The following is an 11,881-nucleotide window of genomic DNA, read 5'->3' as shown; positions in this document are numbered from 1 at the left end:
AAAAAAATCAGTCCTACCACTTTTGGGTGCGACCCTGTATGTTTATCGCGATGTAAAGAAACTTTTCTCAATTTACAGCAGATATTTGACATTATTTCTGCGGAAATTGGCTCACAACGGAACAAAGAACACAAATAATGAAATGCAGCGTATTGATTATGGTTAGATGAGCCCATCTGTATCATTGCTGGCGGGGAAAATAACTAGGAAAAAATTGGTGCAGACATTTTGGCAAGCCACCGGAATTTCGTCTTTCTTTTTTTTGTGGTCACCTCGCGCCTCGTTCCTTACCTTTTCATGACGCGTGACAGTCATGGAAACAAACATTTCAAAGGACCACGATCATCGATTACGAACACCTCTTTGGTAGATTCATTTTAATTAGTTATGCAACCATATACCAAGAATTATACAGCCTACGAGAGCAATTACGGGTGGATTGAGCCGACTCGGTTTACTCCTCAGGTAACGCCTAGCTCGCCATCTAACCAGATGGCTCTCCGGTTCAAAATTATGGCCGAGGGTTACATTCAGAGTTTCCGCGATATGATGTTCATTGAGTTGAGTTAACGGTGGGATATGACCTCAACCATGGAGATATTTACATTGAATCAGGTACACCTACTCTATGTCCTGCGAGCAGCCACGGGTTATGTCACAGAGGGTGTTGGAACATCATCCCAAGTCACCTGAATTCTAGGGGAATGTTCTATGCCCATAATAGAAATTTCAGTTAACGTATTGGTTCTCTAAGCATTGTTATTGCACTGGCACTAAACTCTCCTCCGTTTGCTGCCGCGAATCGTGCGAGAAGTATATATAAATCTATAAATCTTGCATCTATCAAGCCACTAGAGTATACATTTATTTTTCCCAGGTCTACCGATGCAAAGTAGGCTCATAAAAATACTTTCGGTGCAATTATTAAACTCAAGTGACTTTTACTTTTTCATAAGTTTTACAATGAGCGCTCTGTTGTTCTTTTCGTGAAAGTTCTGCTATTTAACCCTTTTATAACGAATCTATTGGAATAACCGATTGACACGATGAACTTACGAGGAGTGAAATGGAATGGAAAAAATAGAGAGAGAAAGGGCAGGGAAATATGTGTAAAGAAATTTAAATTCACGGCCACTAATTTCGATACAAAAACTAAATGTTGAAGAAAGCAGTCGCACTGCTGAAGAACGTAGTCCACAAAGAATATGGACTATGATTGTCATTTCAAAAAATAATAGACTTTAATATGGACTACTATGTCTATTATACACCTTCAAAATGTCTTGATTTTTATTTAAAAGCATGTTATTCTTGATAAGCCGTCAGTTGGACGTAAATATTCCATTGAATTCTGCATCAGGAAGAGTTATCACTTACCTGACGCACGTAAAAAGCGATTTTAATGCAGAGATGCCCATTGAACGTACGAGCAATTCCTGTTGTTTTAATGGTGATTTTTTTAAAGCAGCACAACTCTTCGTTCCCTTACCTAAGTCCCCCTACCCGTCATGAAAAAATCGCCGCCTCCAACCCCAACCTTTCGCATACCCTTTCCCCTGCATGGGCCAGAAATTTACCTCGTCAACCCCACTACCCCGCCCTCCGTTACAGCCCTACCCAGCAGAATGACAAATGGTCATCCAGTCAACCCTTTGGGGACTCAGGAGAGAGGGCATACGGGAGTGAGGGGGGGGGGACGCCGCCGCCGTCCCGGTAGCATGTGGTCAGCGGCCATGGACGGAAGGGGGGGGAGGGGGGGTGGGGAAGTAGGATGGGGCTGGGAGGAATCGCATGAAAAAAAGCGCGGGGAGTCAGGGTTTCTGTAATGCGGAAATGTCCCCCTTCCATGTTTCAACAACGGGTATTCTATTTTAAACCATTCGCCTCTACGCGTGGGTCTATTTCTTTGAAACCGGCCCATAGAGAAAAAATAAGCTATAGTTGTATCAATAGCACAGTTTTAGTCGCAACATGGTGAGAATCCTTCATGAAGAAAGAAAACACTTTGCTTTTAAACATAGAGGACCTGAAAATATTCCGCTGTAACGAAAACTAGGTCGTAATAAAAATACCTCATGTATCGGCTAAGTGTCTTCTTTCATCATACAATTATATCTTTGGTATGGGTTTGGGAAAGACACATTATAAAATATTACTAAACCTACTTTATCCTCGAAGGTTTTAAAGCCCTCATTGAGTCATTCTGTGTAATTTACGTATCTGTTCATAGACGCATAGAATTATTCATATGTTCGTGGAAGAGATCTTTTTGCGTAATGTAGTACTCATTAAGATATCTAAATTTCATCTTATGTTTCATTCCTCCTATATATTACACAAATTCTCACAGAAAAGATAAATTTGTGGCAATTATCGACTTTAATTATGTTTCACTCGATCTGTATATGTTCAAATACGAATAATTTTAAATTTACATAATGGCGAAGCGTCTTTAAGAGCAACGGAAGCAGTTTTAGCAATATTTGTATATTTTTCGCGTGTTTTAATATCAAAAATTGAAACATATCCTTATTTTGGATGTAACTTTATTTCATTTATAAAACGTCTAGTGTCTGCACAAAATTTCTGCATGCTCTAAATTTCATATTCTTGAAATTCATGGCTAGATGAAAAATTCCCGTCGTTGAAAAGGTGCCTCCATTCCGTATACCTTTCTTGTTTTTTTATTATGGTTTTAGGAGTTGAGGGTAGAGAAATGTGAGTGGACGGAGTGAGTTGTGGTTGGAAAGGCGCGAGGAGGGAGAGAGAGGAAGGCGTGGCGAAAGCTTAGCGGCGGATGGAATTGTGGGTTAAAGGGGGTGCGGAAGAGTTGAGGAAGTTTGCCCTGGGTGCATCCAGGACCATCACTCTGGGATCCCTGGGGACGTGGTGGAAATTTGTTAGTTCCTTGACCGATATGGTGAGGTCTGCCATAGCACCAGAAAAGTCACTGTCAAGCATTTCTCTTAATTTTCCATTAACCATGATCAACAGCAATACCTCACTCTATTAAATTTGATCCCTCGACCCGTGCCGTGGAACGCATAACAGGAAAGTGGCAACTTTCACTTTCGCAACCGTTTTGAAGTGAATCAGCGCGTTCAACTCGCTGTGGATTTCGCAGTAATTGTTTTTAACTTTTATTACAATATTGTCAAAAGTAGACGGTTATCAGTCGTTTACTCGCATTTTTCACAATCCGTTTTGAACCGTTCGAACTTTTCATGCGAATAAAAAGAGACGTTTCAGGCGTGATATGGTGGAATATCATGATTAATTAAAAATAGCAATTTTCCACAAAAATAAAATTTAATGCGACCGGTTTCAATGTTACTACATCATCATCAGGTCCTGATGATGATGTAGTAACATTGAAACCGGTCGCATTAAATTTTATTTTTGTGGAAAATTGCTATTTTTAATTAATTTTTCATGCGAAAATTGACAATAGTTATGTATCCTTAAGATGTAAGCTTAGAATGCTGCTGCAAAATTTAATTGAATGATATTCCCGATCACAATGAAGGTCATTTTAAGGGTTGCATTTTTTGATCCAAGGTCGGAATCAATTGGTTGGTTTCGAGGGAGATCATCCAAGATCCTTATTGCTGAAAATTATAGTTTTGCTTTTTTAATAGCACGGCAACAATTATAATTCCAAATTTCGAAAACATTTTCGTATGACACCAGAGAAATAATAACGTTTATCGCGCAATCAGTCCATAGTTAGACATTGAAAATGAAAATCTCTATTACAATGACTATATGGAATATTTTAGACATAATATAGTTGGAATATATATAAAAATAATATGATTTACGAAATTATGTTAACGATTTCCAATGTCATGTAAATACAAGTATGCCTTCACAAATTAGGTGGATAGTTTATTAACTATCTGTCTAAGAGTTCTTTGAAATGCAATGTCTAGTTTTTGCTGTGCTATGTATACTGTTCAAGTTGTTTATCACGGTGGCGCAGTCACTGTTTTCATGGCACACATCCAAGTCACTCGCCTTAAGATACGTACGTTCTCCTCTCCGTTATTCTGACTAAGATCAAAACTTCCTGATATTTTTATCACGGGTGTAGGAAAGGAAACTTCAAGGCGAAAAGAAAAAAGGTAAAAATTTTTCCGGGTATATTCACGAAAGATTTTCGCTTGTCTGAAATAACGGAATATTTCGGGATGCGGGCACTCCTCCCGGACGATGAACGGCGGCGTTTTACATCCGAGCGAAGCGGAGTTCTTTTCTGCGAGTGTCGAACGCGTTCATAAACATGGAATCAAATTTCTTGAGCTTTTGAGGCCATATTTGAAATCGAAGAGATTTTCATCTGTGATGGTGTCTCACCACCGTCCGAATGCGACGATTATTTTATTTTCTGGTTATTTTTACTTGGGAAGGCTTCCGTAATTAAAGTAATGAAGCCGTGAAATAATGCATCTGCTTTCGATTTAATTTCTCATTGCAAACGGAACCGAAGGAATACAAGTTGTCGCTCAATGTTTTTTAAATATTTTTCATCGGAGAGAATATTCTTCGATCGATGAAAGTAAATATTAGGTTTTGTTATATACGTGATGTGAACTGTATAGCAAAAGCTGTATAACGCTATTATAGGACATTGGTGGGGTGAGATTGGTATCTATGCTATTGAGTGTTTTCGTCTAGTGAAAATAAAGTGTGAATGTAAGGTTTGACAAATAGTCCCAAAATATTTCGTCGTTCTAAAGAAAACTAAACATATCATGTATAAATAAAATTAGGAGTTCATTCATTTGTAGGGATAAACTTAACAATATTGAAAAAAGATACGCTAAATGTAAAAAAATTGCTAGCATTAAAAATATGTTTGCTTCAGCTTTATCATAGGTAGGTCATTATAATGTGCAAAAACTATTTAAAGCTTCTAGAAATGCCATAAAGAGGTTTTATTATCCATGATCAAAAGGAAATAATAATGCCAATCAATCCTAACTTAATGGATATTGAAGCAGCAGTAATATTGAAGTAGCAGTAATATTGAAGTTTAAGGATAAAAAAGTCCAAATTGGCTAAGTTTGAGAAAAAAATCAAAGATTATGCAAAATATTGGCTTCTTTTACAACACAGGTCGAAGTTCTGGGCCGAAAAATGTGATAAATAAGCAAGGAAGTTTCACTAGGTATTTTCATTAAATGATAATGAATTTAGTATCTTGAAAGGGTTTAACGCGCGAGTAAAAATATTCGCCCCCGGGTGGGCTTGAACCACCAACCTTTCGGTTAACAGCCGAACGCGCTAGCCGATTGCGCCACGGAGGCCGATGGCTAACGAAAAATTTCCTAGGTTCTTACCTTACATCAACTTTCCCTCAAGCTTCGGAGGAATAATATGCTGACAGTCTTAATACCGAGACTTTTCTTCGGCGTTCAAACATTCTCTCATTGATACGAAGTTAGAGATACGTGTGCTACCTATATTTTTTCCCATATGGGTTCAGTAGGGTGGTAGCGTATTATTCCTGTTAGCGCAGGAGCAGTTGAAGAAAAAGAGCAGACCATTGCCCTGAACTGCTCTTTTTCTTCAACTTCAGGATACCAACTCGATCCACGCGCACCCACTCCTTACTCCATCTGCCTATTCCTAGGATATCTCTCACTAAGCCCTCACCTTTAGTTTGCCTCTCCCCCCTTCTTAATTCACTCCCTCACGCTGTTGATCCTTTTAATTTATCATGCAACAAGTTCACCGCCCAAGCCTTATCCCACCTTTCAACAACTTAAATATTTCCCCTGTCCATGCTCGGTTCTCGTTGTTTATCGTTAAGCTATTATTGAATGTTGCCCTCTTAACTGTTTTTGTTATACTTATCACTGTAAATTGGCGCTACTGCTGTTTTTGAATAATGTTAAAAATAAAGAGATAATTTCAACCGGATTATGATAACCTTAAATGAAATACTTCATTTCGTTTCACCGAATGGTACACGATTAGACCTTGGTTTTCTTATTTACAATTAAACGTTTTTGAGTATTCCATGTTCAGCTTATACGAATTCAGAGCTACGCATTCCGACCCCATATAAAATGGCATTACCGATTCCTGGTAAGGTAATGGTTGCGAGTTCCTACAGCCAGAACGGATCAGTTCTTTTACCTCTTTATCCATTTTGTTGCCTTAATAATTTTACAGCGTGTAATTACGATTGCCCCTAAAAAATTGGGTTCAATTCGAATCATGAAGTCTTGTAGTCTACCTTAAAAATCCAGTTACTTAATTTGCAGGTACTTATGAATAAACACGAGGTATTCGAACATGAAATAAAGTACGAGGGGTTTCGAACCAAACGGGGTGTCTCTTCAAACCATGCGGGGTGGATTGGAGCCTGCTTGAACAACATTCTGTGTTCCAGTTCTCTCCTCGGCGTCTCTTCTTTTCATTGTGACTGGAGTTTCTGGCCAGACAAGATAATACATATGACATTGTTTAAGGATAAAATTGACTCAGTAAATACCTATTCGGTCCAAAACTAATGCTGATATTTTGTAATGGGCATAAGTGTAGCCTCTCTGCCACGACGTCATGCACTATAACATTCCACGGTCGTTACATTGATAAATTCGCCTGGATGATTACTTTCATTTTAATCCTGCGTATATTTTTATTATGTTATGTGTCAGAAACTCGATAGTTGATCACAAGTAATCGAGTCAGGTCTGAGAACTTAGGCGGAAGGGCTTATGATATGAAATTATCAAAAGTCTATATTTACCTGGTCATCGCTTAAATACTGCGACAAAAAGATCAATGAAATTTATGTTGAACTTGTGGGACATACATTAATAAGCAGACCATACATTTAGTCGTAGGAGTTTTGGGTACTTTTTAAACATATCCCAGATATATTATCGGTGGAATACTATGTAATTCCACACTCAGTTGGAGACAACTTTTCCTCCTTTGGGAGTAAAATCGAATTTAATGCTAACAATGTGACACCACTGTTATATAGACCCCCCTCTGCACAGAGTGTCACATCTGGACACAGCAAAATTCTATATGGGTAGTATGACTCCTAAGTTATTCTTATTGTGTTTTCTAAAACAAAATATTAGCTTGCAGTAATCGTAGTTTGTATTACTTTGTTGTATTGACGTGCAAAGATTGTCTTTCGGGCCGTTCACACATCTTGTGTACTCACTTAATGCCTTTCAAAGCGTTTAAGTCGGTGAAATAAAATTTTCGTCATTCCTGCTTTGTCGATGAAACTGAGCTGATGACAAACGCGGACATATTTTGTTAATTGGTGGCATTTTAGTAACTTGAATTCGGGGGAAGATTTCTATTCGGTCGAAAAAAAAGCATTTCTGTGCATGTAGTTTTCAAAAGACATTCATCAAACGAATGTTCGCAGTGACGTGCACACACCGCAAAAAGTAATTTAAATTTTATTTCCCTCCCTCCGACGCAAAGGGGAACGATAGTGCTCTATTTTTTCCCTCGCAAAGATAAGATAACAGAATACTTCACCCGCTGCACATTGTGTTTGAAAGTTTTTTCTTTCTGAATACGTCCGTCGCGTTTTCTTTTAACGTCGTGTGGTGACTTTACCAGCGGTCTGTTTAATAATAATAATAATAATGAAAGGAATCAACCACTCCATCCGGTGACCGCTCGCGAATGGGCAGGGTGCTCTAGGATAACGGAAAAGGCCAGACTAGAGAGGCAAGAGAGATATATGTAGAGAACGGGGGATATTTGAGCGAGAGTCGGGAAATTAGAGGAATATATCGGGAAAAAAAAGAACCAAACGGGTTCAGCAATGGAGGGCGAGGGCGTATCGCAATGCACAATCTTCCGTGAAACATACATTATGCACAGACGTGTGGGCGGAAGAGTAAAATAACTTAAAAAAAACCCGAAGTATCATAAAATGGAGTGACGGTGAGTGATGTGACGCGAAATTAATATAATTCGCCTCGGAAGCGGACGGAAATGAACGACTGGATTACTTTCGGATCCCCCCTTCTCTCTGTCCTCTCGAAACTATGCATGTATTCAGTTCTACGCTCTCTTCTCTGAACTCTCCCTTCCCCTCCATTCGCTCCCCCCCTCCATTCGCTCCCTCCCCCTCATCCCTCCATCTCCCATGGCCGTGGTAGCAGTCAATGCCCACCAGCCCCTCTTCTCACCACGGCCGTCGCGGGGAGACGGGAAGAAAAGCCCTGGGAGGACCGGAACGCGTGTGTTCCTTTCCGATTCATTTGTCTCGTTCGGTGCGATAATTTCATTTTTTATTCTTTTGGTATTTCGTTCCCACTGTTTTTCTTTCCATCTCGCTCCTCTCCCTCTTTCTCCCCTCCCTTTCCTTTCATCCTCTTCCCCCATCTTTCTGCTCCGGCATTCCGTTCTTTCGCGCCTCGCCCTCCCCCTCCAACCCCATTTGGACAAACTTCCTCCGCGTGGGACCCCCCCCCCATCATTTCTCTCTCTCTCTCTCTCTCTCCTTCCCCCTTCCGCACTACCCCCCCCTCTTTCCAAACCCTCCCCGTCCATCTCCTCGAACCCAATCCCGTACCGCCCACATCGATTTGTTTGCACTGTCGGTTTTTCTCGAACGTCGCCGCGGGGTCCGGGTGCGGCAAGGGAGTGTTATGCATGTATAAGGGAGGGAAGGGTGGTGGGGGGAGTGAGGTAAAAGAAAGAGGAGGAGATGAAAAGGACGAATAGGGTAGGAAGGGTAGTGTAGGGGATGAGGGATCGGGTAGGATTTTGGGCTGTACGAACAATCTTTTATGTTAGCGTGTGTGTGTGTGTATGTGCGCGGCCCCGCCATCATTTATTTTAATGAGGTTGATGCCGTCAGACCATCTCCCGGCTCGTCCCTGCCCTCACTCCCGCCCCCGCACTACGCCAAAACCGATGTTATTGCGTCCCCACCCTCTGAAAATGTCCTCATCATTTTTTTCCCCTCCTCTTCCTCCCACACTTCCTCCTCCACAATGGGGGCGGCACGCCATGTAGCAATTCATTGTCCCCCATCTCCATGGCTACTTTCTTCCACCCCCTCCCCAAACCTCCGAAACCATCCCCCAACTCATGGATCCGGGTGCTTCGCAGGGAAGGGATTAATCGCGAGCCTGCCTGATCGAAATGTCCTTTCCCTTCGTGGTCTAGTCGAGAGTTAGTCCTAAAAAGTACACGTCTATCCATAAAACAGACCAAGGGATGTTGCGGATACTTCATTTAAGAATTTCGACTCTCGCGGCTGGTAATTAGGAGATGGCGTATCAAAATCCTCAATCTAATAATGCCTTGAAAGTTGCCGAAAGGCATCAGCAATTAAAGGAAGCGAAAATGGGAATCCAGAGAAATCCTCGGAGCACCGCACGAATGGTCTTCGGTCAATAAATTTACAATCGGAATGTTTCATCTGCACGAACGCAATATCCAGTTATACGCTGCAAGGTCGTATGGAAAGGGAATTTTATGACCCCCAGTCGTTAAGTCATAAAGGATAATAGTCTGTTGAGGGAAGTTTTGTGTTGATTTGCTAATTTCACTCTTTCTTCGGTATTTTCGTGAGTTCTGCGAGAGGAGAATTGAAATGATCTGTCTTTTTGACTGCAGACATTTTTCTTGTCTTTCTATTGTCCAACATGTCGATTAAGTGAAGGGATTGGGTTGTTTCTTCATTGCTGAGAGTTAATTCTCAAGATTGATATACATTTGAAACAAGTTTCATCAAGTGCCATGCCTTCGAAACTCTTTGGCTCTCATGTATCTGTGAAGGTGTCCTATTTATTATAAACCTTCATATATTATTTTATCATATCGCGAATAGAATTTCACATTAAATCCCCTGAACATTTATGTCTTTCGCAGGCATGTCGTTCAAACCCTTAACCATCTAGGTGGGTGGCGAGCGATCTTACCATCAAGCTAACGGGACCAAGAAATAAACCAGCACGAGCAATGATACCGTGTTTTTTTTTTTTTTTAAAGGTAATCTACCGGTTAAGGTAGGTTTTTGGATGGACACAACTACCAAACAAATATTTTATTGCTCCTAACAAAACACAAAATCCATCATCCTACTCTATAGCACGTCCCTCTTCATCTCTGAGTACTTTCTTCCTCCCTTCATCCCGTCTAACATCCCTATCCTGTTTCTTCCCTTTCCTCGTTTGCCCAACATTCTACCCTCTATCACAGTCTTCAACATCCCACTGCCGGTCAACACCCCCTTCATCCACTTTTCCTGCCTCCATAGGATTGCTCCCAACAAACCCCTCTCTTCGCCCACCATACCAAGTACTTCCTCATTTGTTTTTTCTCTGTCCATTTCACCTTCTCCATTCTTCTCCACACCCACATTTCAAAAGCCTCCAATCTACGTCTATCCTCCTGCTTCAATGACCACGTTTCCGCACCGTACATAGCTACGCTCCATATCAAAGTTTTTACGAGTCTTTTCTTAACATCCTTACTCAAAGTCCCCGTCATCAACTCCCTCCTCCTTGTGAAAGCCTCTTTGCCTAGCGCAATTCTTCTCCTTACGTCCCTACTACTTTGACCGTGTTGGTCCAAAACACTACCGAGATACGTAAACTGTTCTACCTGCTCTAGTTTTTGCCCTCCTGTTTTAATGTTAAGCTTGGCCTTTTTCTTTCTAGAAAATCGCATAACCTTTGTTTTATTAATATTGATTCTCATCCCATACCTGTCGCACTGAATTTCCAATTCACTCAGCAATGCTTGCAGCCTCTTGGCTGACTGACAAACTAAAGCTTGGTCATCAGCAAACCTAACTGATTTTATGAATTCACCGCCCACCTTCATTCCTACATCCAGTTCTTCCCATGCCTCTTTAATCATTTCCTCTGCATACAGGTTGAACAGCAACGGTGATAATGGGCAACCCTGCCTTACACCTCTTCTTAACACTGCCCAACCGGACTCCCCGTTCCCCACTCGCACCTGAGCAGTCTGAGACATGTACAGGTTGCGGATTAGCCTCCTTTCCCTCCAATCTATTCCTATCTTCTGCAGAATACTCATTATTTTTTCCCAATTCACTCTATCAAACGCTTTTTCGAAATCTACGAAACAGGCAAATACCTCCTGGTTGTGTTCTATATTCCTCTCGATTAATAATCTCATTACTGCAATGGCATCACGCGTACCTCTCCCCTTCCTAAACCCAAACTGATCATCCCCTAAGTAATCATTTGCCCTACTCTCTATCCTTTTGTTTATGATCCTGAGAACAACTTTAGCTGCGTGGGATATCAAACTAATTGTCCTATAGTCCTCACATCACGTGGCCTTTACCTTTTTCGGAATAGAAACTAAAACTGATCTCACAAAGTCTTCCGGCCAGATTCCCTCCTCATAAATACTACGGATCAGCCCATATAGCCTCTTCCTCCCACATTTTCCTAAGCATTTTAAAAGTTCCACGGGAATGTTATCTACCCCCACGGCCTTATTTAGTTTCATCTCCCTTAATGCCCTTTCTATCTCATTGTCTAGTATGCCTGGACCTAAGCTGTCTTCCTCTACGTCATTTTCTTTTTCAATGTCTAACTTTGTTGGTCTGAGTTCTTTACTACGAGGGTCATCCGGAAAGTAGTACCCGTTCGTGCCGCATGAAGTGCTGACGACGCGAGTAGCCACTGGACGAGGTCAGATAGCTTCAGTGGCTTGTCTGCCTTCTCTGAGCCAAGTTGCGTGACGCTAGCATTGCCTGTGTTGTTTCTGTGATTGTTTACAATGTTTAAAAAAATTGAGAACGCCGCCAGTTGTGAAGTGAGGGCAGTGATTAAATTCCTCAATGCAAGAAACGTTCGCCCATGTGATATTCATCGCCAATTAAAGGAGGTGTATGGAG

At 41.2% G+C, this 11,881-nt stretch overlaps 1 non-coding gene across 1 annotated transcript; it reads right to left on the bottom strand.

Moving 5' to 3' along the window:
• Window positions 1–5,235: 5,235 nt before the first annotated feature.
• On the bottom strand, window positions 5,236–5,309 carry TRNAN-GUU (transfer RNA asparagine (anticodon GUU)). Its single transcript has one exon. It is a non-coding gene; the product is annotated as a tRNA-Asn (tRNA).
• Window positions 5,310–11,881: the final 6,572 nt, after the last annotated feature.

The sequence above is a fragment of the Hetaerina americana genome, unplaced genomic scaffold, assembly GCF_022747635.1.
Source record: "Hetaerina americana unplaced genomic scaffold, ioHetAmer1.1.p SCAF_5, whole genome shotgun sequence".
Taxonomy (NCBI): Eukaryota; Metazoa; Arthropoda; class Insecta; order Odonata; family Calopterygidae; genus Hetaerina; species Hetaerina americana.
This window is presented reverse-complemented; position numbering and strand designations above follow the sequence as displayed.